Here is a 13,741-nt window from a genome sequence, read left to right on the forward strand (position 1 = left end):
CATCAAACAGCAAGTGGTTTTTACTGCAAGGAACACCCAGCACAGAGAGCAGGCAACTCAGAAAAGCTCAGGACTGGAAAGGACAGAGGCTAAGGAAGAGGCAACTTGTCTGTCTCATCTGCACAATGGGACTTTGGTAGAGATAACACTCCAATGAGTGTAGCAGGATATATATGTCATGTTTGAACACAACATGGGTGCTGGGGTAAAAATAAGCACTACAGTAATGTGGGGGTAATAAAAAGGAACTGGAGTCTCAGACATCCTACTTACTCTAAAAACATAGAATGATTGAAACTCTTCTCCCAGTTAAGGACGTTTAACAGTTAAAAGAGCAAAACTACGAAACTCCCTCCCAAGTGCCCACTCATTTGGTGCCAACGGTTCTAAACTTCCAGAACTGCACTTCTTGATGTTAAATGTAGTGTTACAGGGTGAGGCAGGTGTGAGCTGGGACCAAATAGGGTAAGTCGATTGTAATATCAGCCAGCCTGTTTAACACTAATGTGACAACAATGCTGCTATTCTGTAGATCAACACTCCAGTGACTCCCTCCTTCTAACACACATACACACACACGCACAGGAAAAATCATTGATCTCACCATGGGATTACTCAAGCAATATTTCTGCTTGTGTGAGCCCTACTGCAATTACCGCACAACAAGATGTCCCTCCTACTGCCCACTGCATTATCTCACTGTGACAGAGGCTTCCCTATCAGCTACACCAGCGAGGAACTGGGAGGATGAGCAGGAGGAGGAAGAGGGAGGAGGAGGAGGCGGAATCAGTAGAGGAGGAAGGGAAAAGTTAGGAGGAAGCGGTGGAGGTGAATAACTCAACTCCTTTTTGGTATTGGCCAATGATTGATGTGGGAGAGGGATGGTTAATATTGAGGGGTCACTGATCGAGGAATAGTGACTATTGGGCAGGTTGGAAATGGAGGATGTGGTGATGTTGGAGGCAACAGTCATGTGGGGGAGAGGTCAGCGATGGCAGAGAGGTCAGCGATGGGACAGAGATCAGTAAGGGGGGGAAGAGGTCAGTGACGGGGTTCAGTGTAGGAGGCCAGTGATGGGGAGGTCAGCATTAGGACTTATTGATGGAGGGTTAGTGACAGGGGGTCAGTAATAGGGGATCAGTGATGGGGGTCAGGTATGGAGAGGTCAACGATGGGGGTCAGTGATGGGGGAGGAGTCAGTGATAGGGAGGGCATCAGTGATAGGGAGGGGTCAGGGATGTGGGATGGGTCAGGGATGGGGGTCAGTGATGGGGAGGAGTCAGTGATGGGGAGGGGGTCAGTGATGGAGGTCAGTGATGGAGGGGTCAATGATGGGGGTCAGTGATGTGGAGAGGTCAATGATGGGGAGGGGTCAGTGATGGGGGAGGGGTCAGTGATGTGAGTCAGGGATGAGGGTCAGGAATGGGGGACAGGTCAGGGATGTCGGTCAGTGATGAGGTCAGGGATGATGGTCAGTGATGGGGAGGAGTCAGGAACGAGAAACGGGTCAGGGAAGTGAGTCAGTGTTGGGGGTCAGTGATGGAGATGTCTGTGATGGGGTTCATTAATAGGACAGTCAGAGATGTGGGTCAGAGTTAGGGGAGGGTTCAGTGATGGGGTTCAAGGATGGAGGGGTCCATGATGGGGAGGTTAATGATGTGGGTCATGGCCCCTCCTTTGCTCCCCTAATTTTTTTAAAATTCACTTGTTGGATGTGGGTGTTGCTGGCTGGGTCAGCATTTATTGCCCGTCCCTAGTTGCCCTTGAGAAGGTGATGGTGAGCTGCTTTGATTAGATTAGATTCCCTACAGTGTGGAAACAGGCCCTTAAGCCCAACCAGTCCACACCGACCCTCTGAAGAGTAACCCACCCAGACCCATTTCCCCTCTGACTAGTGCACCTTACCCTATGAGCAATTTAGCATGGCCAATTCACACGACCTGCACATCTTTGGACCGGAGGAAACCGGAGCACCCGGAGGAAACCCACGCAGACACAGAGAGAACGTGCAAACTCCACACAGTCGCCCGAGGCTGGAATCAAACCTGGGACCCTGGTGCTGTGAGGCAGCAGTGCGAACCACTGAGCCACCACAACCCATTTGCTGTGGGTTGACCCACAATGCCCTTGGGGGGGAATTCCAGGATTTTGACCCAGCAGCAGTGAAGAACAGTGATATATTTCTAAGTCAGGATGGTGTGTGGTTTGGAGGGGATCTTATGGTGTTCTCAAGTATCTGTTGCCCTTGTCTTTCTAGATGGAAGTGCTTGTGAATTTGGAAGATGCTATCAGAGAATCTTTGGTGAATTTCTGCACTGCATTTTGCTTTTAGTACATGCTGCTGCTTCTGAGGGAGTGGATATTTGTGGATGTGATGCCGATCAAACTGGCCGCTTTGTCCTGGCTGCTATCAAACTTCTTGAGTGTTATTGGAGGTGCACCCATCCAGGCAAGTGGGGAGTGTTCCATCACACTCCTGACTAGTGCCTTGTAGATGGTGGACAGGCTTTTAAGGAGGTGAGTTACTCGCCGCAGTATTCCCAGCCTCTAACCTGCTCTTGTCACCATCGTATTTATATAGAGAATCCAGTTGAGTTTCTGGTCTCTGATAACCCCCAGGATGTTGATAGTGGGGGTTTCAGTTATGATAACACCATTGAATGTCAAGTTGTAGTGGGTTAGATTGTCTCTTACTGGAGATGGTCATAGCCTGGCATTTGTGAGACACGAATATTACCTGTCGCTTGTCAAACCAAGCCTGGATATTGTCCAAATCTTATTACATTTGGACATGGATTGCTTCAGTATCTAAAGAGTCACAAATGATGCTGACCATTGTGTAATCATCAGCAAACATCATCACTTCTGACAGCACCTAATGGATGCCCTGTCTTGAGTTGCTAGATCTATTTGAAGTCTGTCCCATTTAACATAGTGATAGAGCCACACAACACGATGGAGGGTATTCTCAATGTGAAGGTGGGACTTTGTCTCCACAAGGGCTGTGTGGTGGTCACTCTTACCGATACCGTCATGGACAGATACATTTGCAGCTAGCAGTTTGGTAAAGATGTGGTGAAGAATATTTTCCCCTCTTGTTGGTTCCCTCACCACCTGATGCAGACCTAGTCTACCAGCTACATTCTTTAGGATCCGAGAAGCTCGATCAGTGGTACTGCTGCCGAGCCACTCTTGGTGATGGACATTGAAATCCCCCACCCAGCATACATGTTGTGTCCTGACCATCCTCAGTGCTGCCTCTGTGTGTTTTTCAACATGGAGCAATACCAATTCATCAGCCAAGGGAGGACATTATGTGGGTAATCAGCAAGACGTTTCCTTGCCCGTGTTTAACCTGAAGCCATGAGACTTCATGGGATCCAGTGTCAATGTTGAGGACTCCCAGGGCAACTCCCTCCTGACTGTATGCCATATGCCTGTGTTTTTCCTGTGCCAGTGGGACAAGACATATCCAGGAATGGTGGTGGTGGTGGCGGGGACATTGTCTGTAAGGTATCATTAAGTGAGTATCACAACATCAGGCTGTTGCTTGACTAGTCTGTGAGACAGCTCTCTGAATGTTGGCGCTAGCCCCCAGATGTTAGTGAGGAGGACCCTGCAAGGTTGACAGGGCTGTTTCTGCCGTTGTCTTATCCAGTTTTTCCGTACGTTCCCCTGCACTTTCTATACTCCAATAAGATCCCCTTGTCCTGTTTTATGTCTCTCTTTTACTTTGCGTCCAGTCCTGAATGTTGCTGGATATCCAGGGTTCTTTGGGTGTGTTCATAGAGTTATAGAGATGTACAGCACAGTAACAGACCGTTTGGCCCAACTGGCCCATGCTGACCCGATATCCTAAATTATCTAGTCCCATTTGCCAGCATTTGGCCCATATCCCTCCAAACTCTTTCTATTCATCCAAATGCCTTTTAAATGTTGTAATTGTACCAGCCTCCACCACTTCCTCAGGCAACTCATTCCATACACCCACCACCCTCCGTGTGAAAAGGTTGCCTCTCAGGTCCCTTTAAAATCTTCCCATCTCACCTTCAACATATGCCCTCCAGTTCTGGACTCCCATACCCCAGGGAAAAGACCTTGGCTATTTACCCTATCCATGCCCCTAATGACGTTATAAACCCCTATAAGGTCAGCCCTCAGCCCCCAATGCTCCAAGGAAATTAGCCCTAGCCTACTCAGTCTTTCCTTCCAAACCCCTCAATCCTGGTAACATCCTTTAAATCTTTTTAAAACTCTTTCAAGTTTAACAACATCTTTCCTTTAGCAAGGAGACCAGAATTGAATGCTCCTAAATTTCACCCTAAAGCAGACATGTTGGGCTTGTATGACCCCAATTCCATTTTGAACACCTCCCACTGTTCTGCTATAGGTTTACCCTCAAGTGTCTGTCCACTTTGACCAGATCCTGCCTTATTTTAATAAAAGGTTGGAAGGTTCGTTTTCAGACGTTTCGTCACCATACTAGGTAACATCTTCAGTGAGCCTCCAGATGAAGCACTGGTGGCATGGCCCACTTTCTATTTTTGTGTTTAAGTTTCCTTGGGTTGGTGATGTCATTTCCTGCGGTAATGTAATTTCCCATGATGACGTCATTTCCTGTTCTTTTTCTCAGAGGGTGGTAAATGGGATCCACATCAATGTGTTTGCTGATAGAGTTTTGGTTGGAATGCCATGCTTCTAGGAATTCTCATGCATGTCTGTTTCACTTGTCCTAGGATGAGTGTGTTGTCCCAGTCGAAGTGGTGTCCTTCCTGATCCATATGTAAGGATACTAGTGAGACTGGGTCATGCCGTTTTGTGGCTAAATAGAAAGTGAGCCACGGCACCAGTGCTTCATCCGGAGGCTCACTGATGATGTTACCCAGCATGGTGATGAAACGTCCGAAAACGAACCTTCCAGCTCAACAAGCAAACCTACATCCAGAATTAGGCCACTCAGCTCATTGAGTTTGATCTGCCATTCAATCATGGCTGATATGTTTCTCAACCCCATTGTCCGGCCTTCTCCCTGTAACCCTTGATCCCCTTACCAATCAAGAACCTATTTATCTTTGTCTTGAATATACTCGATGACTTGGCTTCCATAGCCTTCTGCGACAATCAGTTCCACAGATTCACTACCTTCTGGCTGAAGAAATCCCTCTTCATCTCAGTTCTAAAGGGTCATTGCATCGCTGTGAGGCTGTGCCCTTGGTCTCTCGTATTATTGGAAACTTCTTCTCCACATCCACTCTATCCAGGCTGTTCCATATTCTGAAAGTTTCAATCAAATCCCCCTCTCATCCTTCTCAACTCCATTGAGTACAGACCCAGAGTCTTTGACCGCTCCTCATATGGCAAGCCCTTCATCCCCAGGAGTGTTCTTGTAAACCTCCTCTGGACTCCAAGGCCAGCACATCCTCCCTCATATACAAGGCCCAAAACTGCTCGCAGTATTTCAAATGTGGTCTGACTAGAGCCTTGTACAGCCCCAGCAGCACATTTCTGCTCTTATAGTCTAGTCTTCTTAAAATGGATACTAACATTGCATTTTCCTTCTTAACTGCCAACTGAACCTTAAGGAAATCTTGAACTAGGACCCCTATGACCCTTTGTGCTTCAAATTTCTAAAACCGTTCCCTCCTGTCTATTCCTCCTGCCAAAGTGCATGACGTCATACTTTCCCACATTGTACTCCATCTGCCACTTCTTTGCCCTCTCTCCGAGCCTGTCCACGTCCTTCTGCAACCTCTCTACTTCTTGCCTGTCCCTCCACTTATTTTTGTCTCATCTACAAACTTAGTAATAATGCCCTCACTTCTGTCATCCAGTTTATTAATGTATAACATGAATAGTAATGGTCCCAACACATATCCCTGTGGAACTCCACTAGTCTCTGGCTGCCATCCCGAAAAAGTCTGCTTTATCCTTGCTCTCTGCCTCCTGCCAGCCAGCCATTCCTTTATGTGTGCAGTCCTTTACACAAAAGATGGGGTCTGTCTTATTTAGCAGCATCCTGTGTGGTACCCTTCAAAGGCCTTCTGGAAATCCATATAGATCATGTCCACTGGCTCTCCTTTGTCTAACTTGCTCATTAGCTCCTTAAAGAATTCTAACAGATTTGTCAGGCATGACCTCCCCTTGTACTGACTCAGCCTAATTTTAACATGCACTTGTAAATGCTCCCCAATCTCATCCTTAATAATGAACTCTAAAATCTTACCAATGACTGAGATCAGGCCAACTAGCCTAAAGTTTCCTGTCTCCTGCCTCCCCTCTCTTCTTAAACAGGGGGCTACATAAGCCATTTTCCAGTCCTTGGGACCCCCCCCCCCCCTTGACTCCAGTGATTCCTGAATGATCACCACCAAGTTCTCTACAATCTCCTCAGCTGTCTCCTTCAGAGCTCTAGGATGTAGTCTATCTGGCCTGGGTGATTATTCTACCTAAAGCCCTTTCAGCTCCTGCAGCACCTTCTCCTTAGTGATGGCCTCTATACTCACCTCTGCCCCCGACTCTCATGAAGTTCTGGTATGCTGCTGTTGTCTTCTACTGTGAAAGCTGATGTAAAGTATCTATTCAGTTCCTTTGTACCCCATTATGACTTGCCCAGCCTCATTTTCCACTGGCCTAACATCCACTCTCGCCTCTCTGTTAGCTTTAGGATAGCTAAACATACTTTTACAATATTCTTTTATATTCCTAGCTAGCTTACTCTTGTTTTTCATCATCTCCCCCCTTTATTACATTGTTTTAGTTATCCTCTTTTGCTTTTTAAAGGCTTCCCAACACTATGCCTTCCCCTACCCTTCACCACACTGCATGCTTTATCTTTTGCTTTTATGCTGTCCCTGACTTCCCATGGTTATTTGGTCTTCTTAAGTTTATTCACAGGATGAGGACATGACCGGCTAGGGCCATCCCTAATTGCCCAAAGAGGTTTAAGGGGCCAACTACATTGCAGCAGGTCTGGGGTCACATGTCAACCATTCCAGGTAAGGGCAGCAGTTTCCTTCCCTAAAGTCAGGGAGCCAGACAGGTTTTCCCCATGGATTCATAGTTACCATTACACTCTTGTTTCTAGATTTTTTTCTTAATTGAAGTCAAGTTCCATCACCTGCTCTGGTCAGAATTGAAACCCAGGCCCTCTCAACATTCCCTGGGTCTCTGCATTTGTATACTGGCAATAATACCACAAGACAACCACCTCCCTTCAGTATGTGATTTCTTCCTTGGGATGAATTTCTGCCGTGCCTCATGGATTACCCCCAGAAACTCCTGCCATTGTTACTCCACCATCGTCCCTGCTAGGCTCACATTCCGCTCAGCACTGGCCAGCTCCTCCCTCATGTCTTTGTAGTTACCTTTACTCACATGTGACACCAGCTTCTCCCTCTCAGACTGCAGGGTGACTTCTATCATATCATGGCCACTGCCCCCATGGGTTCCTTCACCTACAGCTCCCTAATCAAATTGGCCTCATTACACATCGCCAAATCCAAAACTGCCTGATTCCTAGTTGGGAGTTTGGTGCTGGAAAAGCAGCAGCTCAGGCAGCATCTGATGAGCAGGAGAATCGACGTTTCAGGCAAAAGCCCTTCATCCCTAGTTGGCTCTACCATACACTGCTCAAAAAGAAAATCTCGTAGAGACTCCACAAATTCCTTTTCTTAGGATCCACTACCACCCTGATTTTCCCAGTTCCACCTACAAATTGAAATCTCTCTCGATTATTATAACAGTGCCTTTCTTACATGTCTTTACTATTGCCATATTTATTGTCCCCCCCTACATACTGATTGTTGCGCGGAGTCCTGTACATTGTTCCCATCAGGGTCTTTCTTCCTTTGTAGTTCCTCAACCCTCCTGCACAGCTTCTACCCCTTCCAACTCTATGTCACTTCTGCTATCAATTTAGTTTCATTTCTTACTAAAAAGGCAACCCTGTCCCCTCTATCCAGCTGCCTGTCCTTTCGATAGGACGTGTATCCTTCAATATTTAGTTCCCATACCTGATTTCCTCACAAGCATGTCTCCCCACAACATTGTACCTGCCAACTTCAGTCTGTGTTACAAGCTCATTTACCTTGTTTCATATACTGTTCACATTTAAGCACAACACCCTCAGTCCTGCATTGATCGTCCTCCTTCTCACCGTTGTCCCGTTATCTGCCAGAAGTTAGTTTCTTGACCCTTTATAAATTCTCTGTTCTATTATCGGTTCTTGAAGCTTTTATAATCTCTGCTGACCCCCTACTCTCTTTAACTTTTTCCGTAATTTTCCAGAGTTGAAGAGTGTGGTGCTGGAAAAGCACAGCTGGTCAGGCAGCATCCGAGGAGCAGGAGAGTCGACATTTTGAGCAAAAGCTCATCATCAGGAATGTGCTCATTGGATGCTGCCTGACCAGCTGTGCTTTTCCAGTACCACACTTTTGACTCTGCTCTCCTCCTTAATTTTCCATGCAACTAAACCAACCCCAACACTATTTAGTTTAAAGCCCTCGACCAACTGAATACATTGTCATTTCTATTTCTCCTTAAATCTATCTCTTTGATCAATCTGCCAATTGCAGTGATTGTAATGAGGTTAGCCAGTGGACCTCATAGAACATGATTGGGGCTGTTAATCTGATCCAATCAGGGAGCCCTGGCTGATAGATATAAACAGGAGGTTTGTCTGCACTTTTGTATGTACTGTCTAATGTACAACTGTCATTGCTGTTGTCTCTTTATATCTTTGTGAAACTGGGATTTGAGGTTTGTCCTCATGTCCCTGTAAACTGTTTGAATGGTAGGGTTTGGGGCCTGGCTTTGCTGCTCCTCTCCCTTCTAAAATTGCTGTCTCTTGTATGCAGCTGTAAATGTAACTGTTTGTTGTAAACTGTTTTTGTAATTTGTTTAATAAAATATAAAATAAACAGGAGGTAGAGTTGGATCAGTGTGAGTGTGTGCACGTGCAAGGACTCTAAAAAAAAAATAAATAGGAGGTTCTGAGAACTGGCTGTGTGGGAGCTGGATCAATGTCAAGGACTCTCTATCTATAGATAAAGGGAGACTTGGTGATGGGGTAGCAGCCTCTGCAGAGTTATTTCCACAACTCCTTTGTCTATTACTTTCCCTGTGAAGTGCCTAAGAACTGAAATGAGTGGGAAACTCTTGAGGAAGCCAATAGCTTTGACGTTGCTCATCCAGGACTCTGGGTGGCGCTCCTTGCTTTGGGAAGGCACCTAGTGAAGGGCGTGGAGAAACTGGTCAATCTGATCCAGCTGGTTTCAGTCAGTCCTCTTTGCGATTAATATGGAACAGTATTGCAGCACAAAACTGGTAGCCCAGAGAGCACAACACCACAAGCACCTCAAAACAGAAAGCATAGATGTAAAACCATATGTTTAACCCTGCCTGGCTTTGCAAATAATGTTGACATTTGATTTGTTAGAATGGATACTTTTGTTATGGTATTGTACAAGTAATAATGTCCTCTATCCTGTTCATTGTTGGACATGGTTGTGGACTGGAAATATGCTGCTGATTCTCTTGTGGTTTGAGGCAGTGGTCTTTGTATGCTGCATATTGACTGCCTCTCTCTAGCTGTCAGGTCATGATCCATTCCAACTCCTCTTTAATGCAGTGAGAAATCTACTGCTGGAGGAGCCATTTCTTTAACTGGGATGTTAAACTGTGGCACAGACAGCCCTCAGCTAAATGTAAAAGATCATACTGCACTATTTCAAAGCAGCTCAGTGGAGTTCTCTCCAGGGCATCCAACCCCCTTCCCAGCCCCCTCATCCCTCCCTTCCATTCCTCTGATCGACCCTTCCTTCCAGCCATCAATCGGATTCATTCCTCCCATTGACCAACCAGGTTGTACTCTCTACCTGTCTTCACCTATCCCCACCTCACCACCCTCTTCACCTCCCCCCATCCCCTTTATCTGCAGCTCCCTTTACACCCATGCCCAGTCCTGAAGAAGGGTTATACCCAGAACATTGACTCTCCACCTCTTGATGCTGCCTGACCTGCTGTGCTTTTCCAGCACCACACTCTAATCTTGACTCTAATCTCCAGCATCTGCAGTACCCATTTCCACCTTGGTCAAAAGCAGCCAACATCAATTCCTGAGTGTTCAAGTTTGGAGATCCAATACATAGTTTGGAATTTTCCATCTTGGGGTTAAAATGAATGGAGTATTAGGTGCCATTACGATGTGGGTAATGCCTCATCCACCCCCAGTGCCACCACCAATGGGAGAAGCCACTGGAAATGAGTGACCCATCAGTGGGGTCAATCACTTCACGGGGATAGAGATGCCCCGCTTCTACTGGAGGCTGAGAGTCACAGTGAGGTGGCACTGGGGGTCCTGATTGTGAGGCGAGTGTGGGTTCAGCATGGGATTTGGTGTTGAGGAGGTGAGATGGAAATGTGTTGCTGGAAAAGCGCAGCAGGTCAGGCAGCATCTAGGGAACAGGAGAATCGACGTTTCGGGCATTAGCCCTTCTTCAGGAGGAGGTGAGCCCAGCGACAAAGGGATGGCACCAAAAGAGTGGGCTGGTGGGCCTGGCACAGGAGGCGGCAAAGCGATGGAGGAGGGTTGGTGGCATGGCTGTGTTTGGTGAGCTGGCTCAGGACTCACAGTTGAAGTGGTGGAATGAAGATAGACTTTCTTTCAGTTCCATCTTTTTACTCTTCAACGATCCAAAATGGCGCCAGATTGAAGCGTTTCTGTGCATTATTCACTGTAAAATGCAAGTGATAATAAATCATTAAAAAAAAACCATTGAAGAGGGAACCTGCTTCAAAGGTCCCAGTTGGCGCAGGGACACTGTATACCAGGGACAATGCAAGGTGAGTGCAGGGTCTGGGTTACAGGGAAGGAAGGGTTGGGAAGAAGGTGTAGGGGATTGTTTTGAGCAGCTTTTGCCCCAAGACTGTGAATGATGGGAGCCGCTCATTAAGTGACCATATAAAGTCCTCAGCCGGCTCAGGAGGGAAGATTAGATTCCCTACAGTATGGAAACAGGCCCTTCGGCCCAACAAGTCCACACCGACCCTCCGAAAAGCAACCCACCCAGACCCATTCCCCTACCTTATATTTACCCCTAACTAATGCACCTAACACTTTGGGCAATTTAGCCTGGTCAATTCACCTGATCTGCAGCTCTTTGGACTGTGGGAGGAAACCCACGCAGACTCAGGGAGAATATGCAAACTCCACACAGTCGCCCGAGGTGGGAATCGAATCCAAGTCCCTGGCGCTGTGAAGCAGCAGTACTAACCACTGAGCCACTGTGCCATCCCCTAGGAAGGTAAGCCATCCTACCCAGAAATCAATTCCTGAGATAGAGGACAACAGGGAAGTACCCATATGTGCCAGCTCTAACCACCAGCTTTCCCAGTGCTGCTGTGGTAGCGAAAATCCCTGCTGTGAAGGCGCTTTGAGATGCAGCAATGGCTCATCACCCTGTGGAACCAGGGGACAGTCTTCAGTCGGAGCAGGAGTGAATTTATCCACTTTTAGAAACACAAGTACCATATGTATAAATTATCTACGAGCATGTTATAAAATAGTTCCAGACATTACAGATAATTCAACAAAAATACCACATTTTTTTATTTGAGTATTATACTCTTAGATGCTTCCATCCATAAATATAAATTGGAATATTTACCAAATATGACCAGGTACTATTTACATTGCAATGCAATCTCTGAGGGTTTCTACGGGTTAACACACCCTCAGGATTCCATAGCCAAAAGACCTCAGACGGTGCTCTTTCCCCACTGTGCCTCAGCAGCAGCTGCCTCGATCTTTACTGCATCCCTCAGCACATAATCCTGGACATTGGAATGTGCCAGTCTGCACCCGATCAAGGTCAGCTCCTTGGTCTGGAAGAGCAACAAGTTTTCACCAAGGGGATGGTCCTCCAAAACACAGTTGATCCTTGTCTCATAGAGCTCAGAGTCATGCGTTGTGGAGCTGCTTGGGACAAACCTCAACAAACCCCACTGCATCTGTCTCCAGACTCCCTTTGCAAAAGCACGTTTCAGCAGGAGATGTGTAATAGTCCCTACCTCCTCCGCGTCCCCCAGCCGCTTTAAGGGCAGCGTGTGGTGGCATGTAGAGTCCAGGTGTACTTGAAGAGTTAGATGGGTAGTGCCCTCCTCACCACTAGCAAAGAGACATCGTGGTGCTTGTCGGAATATTCTAGGGGAGAAATCTATTACTGCAGTGGGACCATGGACAGTGGTTAGCACTGCTGCCTCACAACACCAGAGACCCGGGTTCAATTCCGGCCTCAGGCGACTAACTGTGTGGAGTTTGCACGTTCTCCCCGTGTCTGTGGGTTTCCTCCGGGTGCTCTGGTTTCCTCCCACAGTCCAAAAATGTGCAGGTTGGGTGAATTGGCCACGCTAAATTGCCCGTAGGGTTAGGTGAAGAATGGGTCTGGGTGGGTTGCTCTTCGGAGGGTCGGTGTGGACTTGTTGGGCTAAAGGGCCTGTTTCCACACAGTACGTAATTTAAATCCTGGAAGCAAATAAGGAAGCAGTTCTCTGACCATTGCAATGGTCTTTTACAAACTTGTTTCTCTGTGAGTGCCAACAACACCTTGCTGGCAGCTTACTACATGATCCAAACAATCAGCAATCTCACAATTTCTGCAGTTTGCATGCAGCTTGTTCACAAAGTCCATGTCGGACTGGACATGTGGGATGATATCGTGTCCATTCTCCCTGGTGAATGTTGCTTGCTCACAGGGGCAGACCCCCAGTAAATGCCAGTTGGCAAAGACTGACCAACCCTTTACTCATGGAAGACCTTCAAAGACCTGGAGACGATCGATGGGGTATTGGGGGACAATGCGGAAGGTCAGCTCAAAGGTCTTTTCTCCCAAGCCTCATGTCATCCTGGGAAAAGCATCTATATTCCTTTATTCAACACATTCACACATTCCCTCACACAAGAGAACTTCTTGCTGGATTTCTTGCGCCTGACGTAGAGAACGAGAGTCGGGAGATTTCCTTGCTTGCTACGTGCTCCTTGGAAGAAAGTGTCACTTGGTTCTCTGGCACTCAGCCGTCCAGATTTCACACTCTGCCGTCACTCACCCTTCCTGCTCCCTGTGGCTCACGTGGACCATCCCACATTCCCCCAGCAGACCACAGAGTGTCTTTCACCAAGGGGATGGTCCTCCAAAACACAGTTGATCCTTGTCTCATAGAGCTCAGAGTCATTTTAAAAAACCCCCAACTCTAATGGATACAGACCAAACCCCTCAACAAACCCCACTGCATCTGTCTCCAGACTCCCTCACACACACACCCTCATACTTACAAAGTCACTCATCAGGAACAGAAATGCACCATTGGGTTTGTATCACTATTTGAATTGAATTGAATTGAATTGAATTAGCTTTATTGTCACGTACTCACGTGAGTACGGTGAAAAACGTACAAGCTGCTAATTACAGTACTATCTTAGGCACAGAAGTGCCTTGGCACAGGTTCGTGAGGAGAAATTCTTTGGAAAAAAGTTCGAAAAATAAAGAAACAAAATGTCTAGCATTGTAGACCTTCAAAAATACAAAATCATGGTAATAAAATTAGAAAAATAAAGAAAAAGAAGTTCAGAATTACAGTCCTCCCACTATAATAATAACGAAAGAAAAAGTCCACTTAGTCCAAAGATCATGGCGAGTCTGATTGTGATCTCTCCTTTCTTGCTCCCCACGCCAACTATTTGTCA

General features: G+C 46.8%; 1 long non-coding RNA gene across 1 annotated transcript in view; it reads right to left on the minus strand.

Moving 5' to 3' along the window:
* The window catches only part of LOC148141923 (uncharacterized), a 55,797-nt gene that overhangs the window by 11,525 nt on the left and 30,531 nt on the right, over positions 1-13,741 (minus strand). Inside the window, exon 4 of the long non-coding RNA XR_015752395.1 lies at positions 10,631-10,733. This is a non-coding gene — a long non-coding RNA (uncharacterized LOC148141923). The remainder of the gene's footprint in view (positions 1-10,630; positions 10,734-13,741) is intronic.

The sequence above is a fragment of the Chiloscyllium plagiosum genome, unplaced genomic scaffold, assembly GCF_037043375.1.
Source record: "Chiloscyllium plagiosum isolate Xiang-an unplaced genomic scaffold, Cpla_swu_hap1 HiC_scaffold_31, whole genome shotgun sequence".
In the NCBI taxonomy this organism is placed as follows: Eukaryota; Metazoa; Chordata; class Chondrichthyes; order Orectolobiformes; family Hemiscylliidae; genus Chiloscyllium; species Chiloscyllium plagiosum.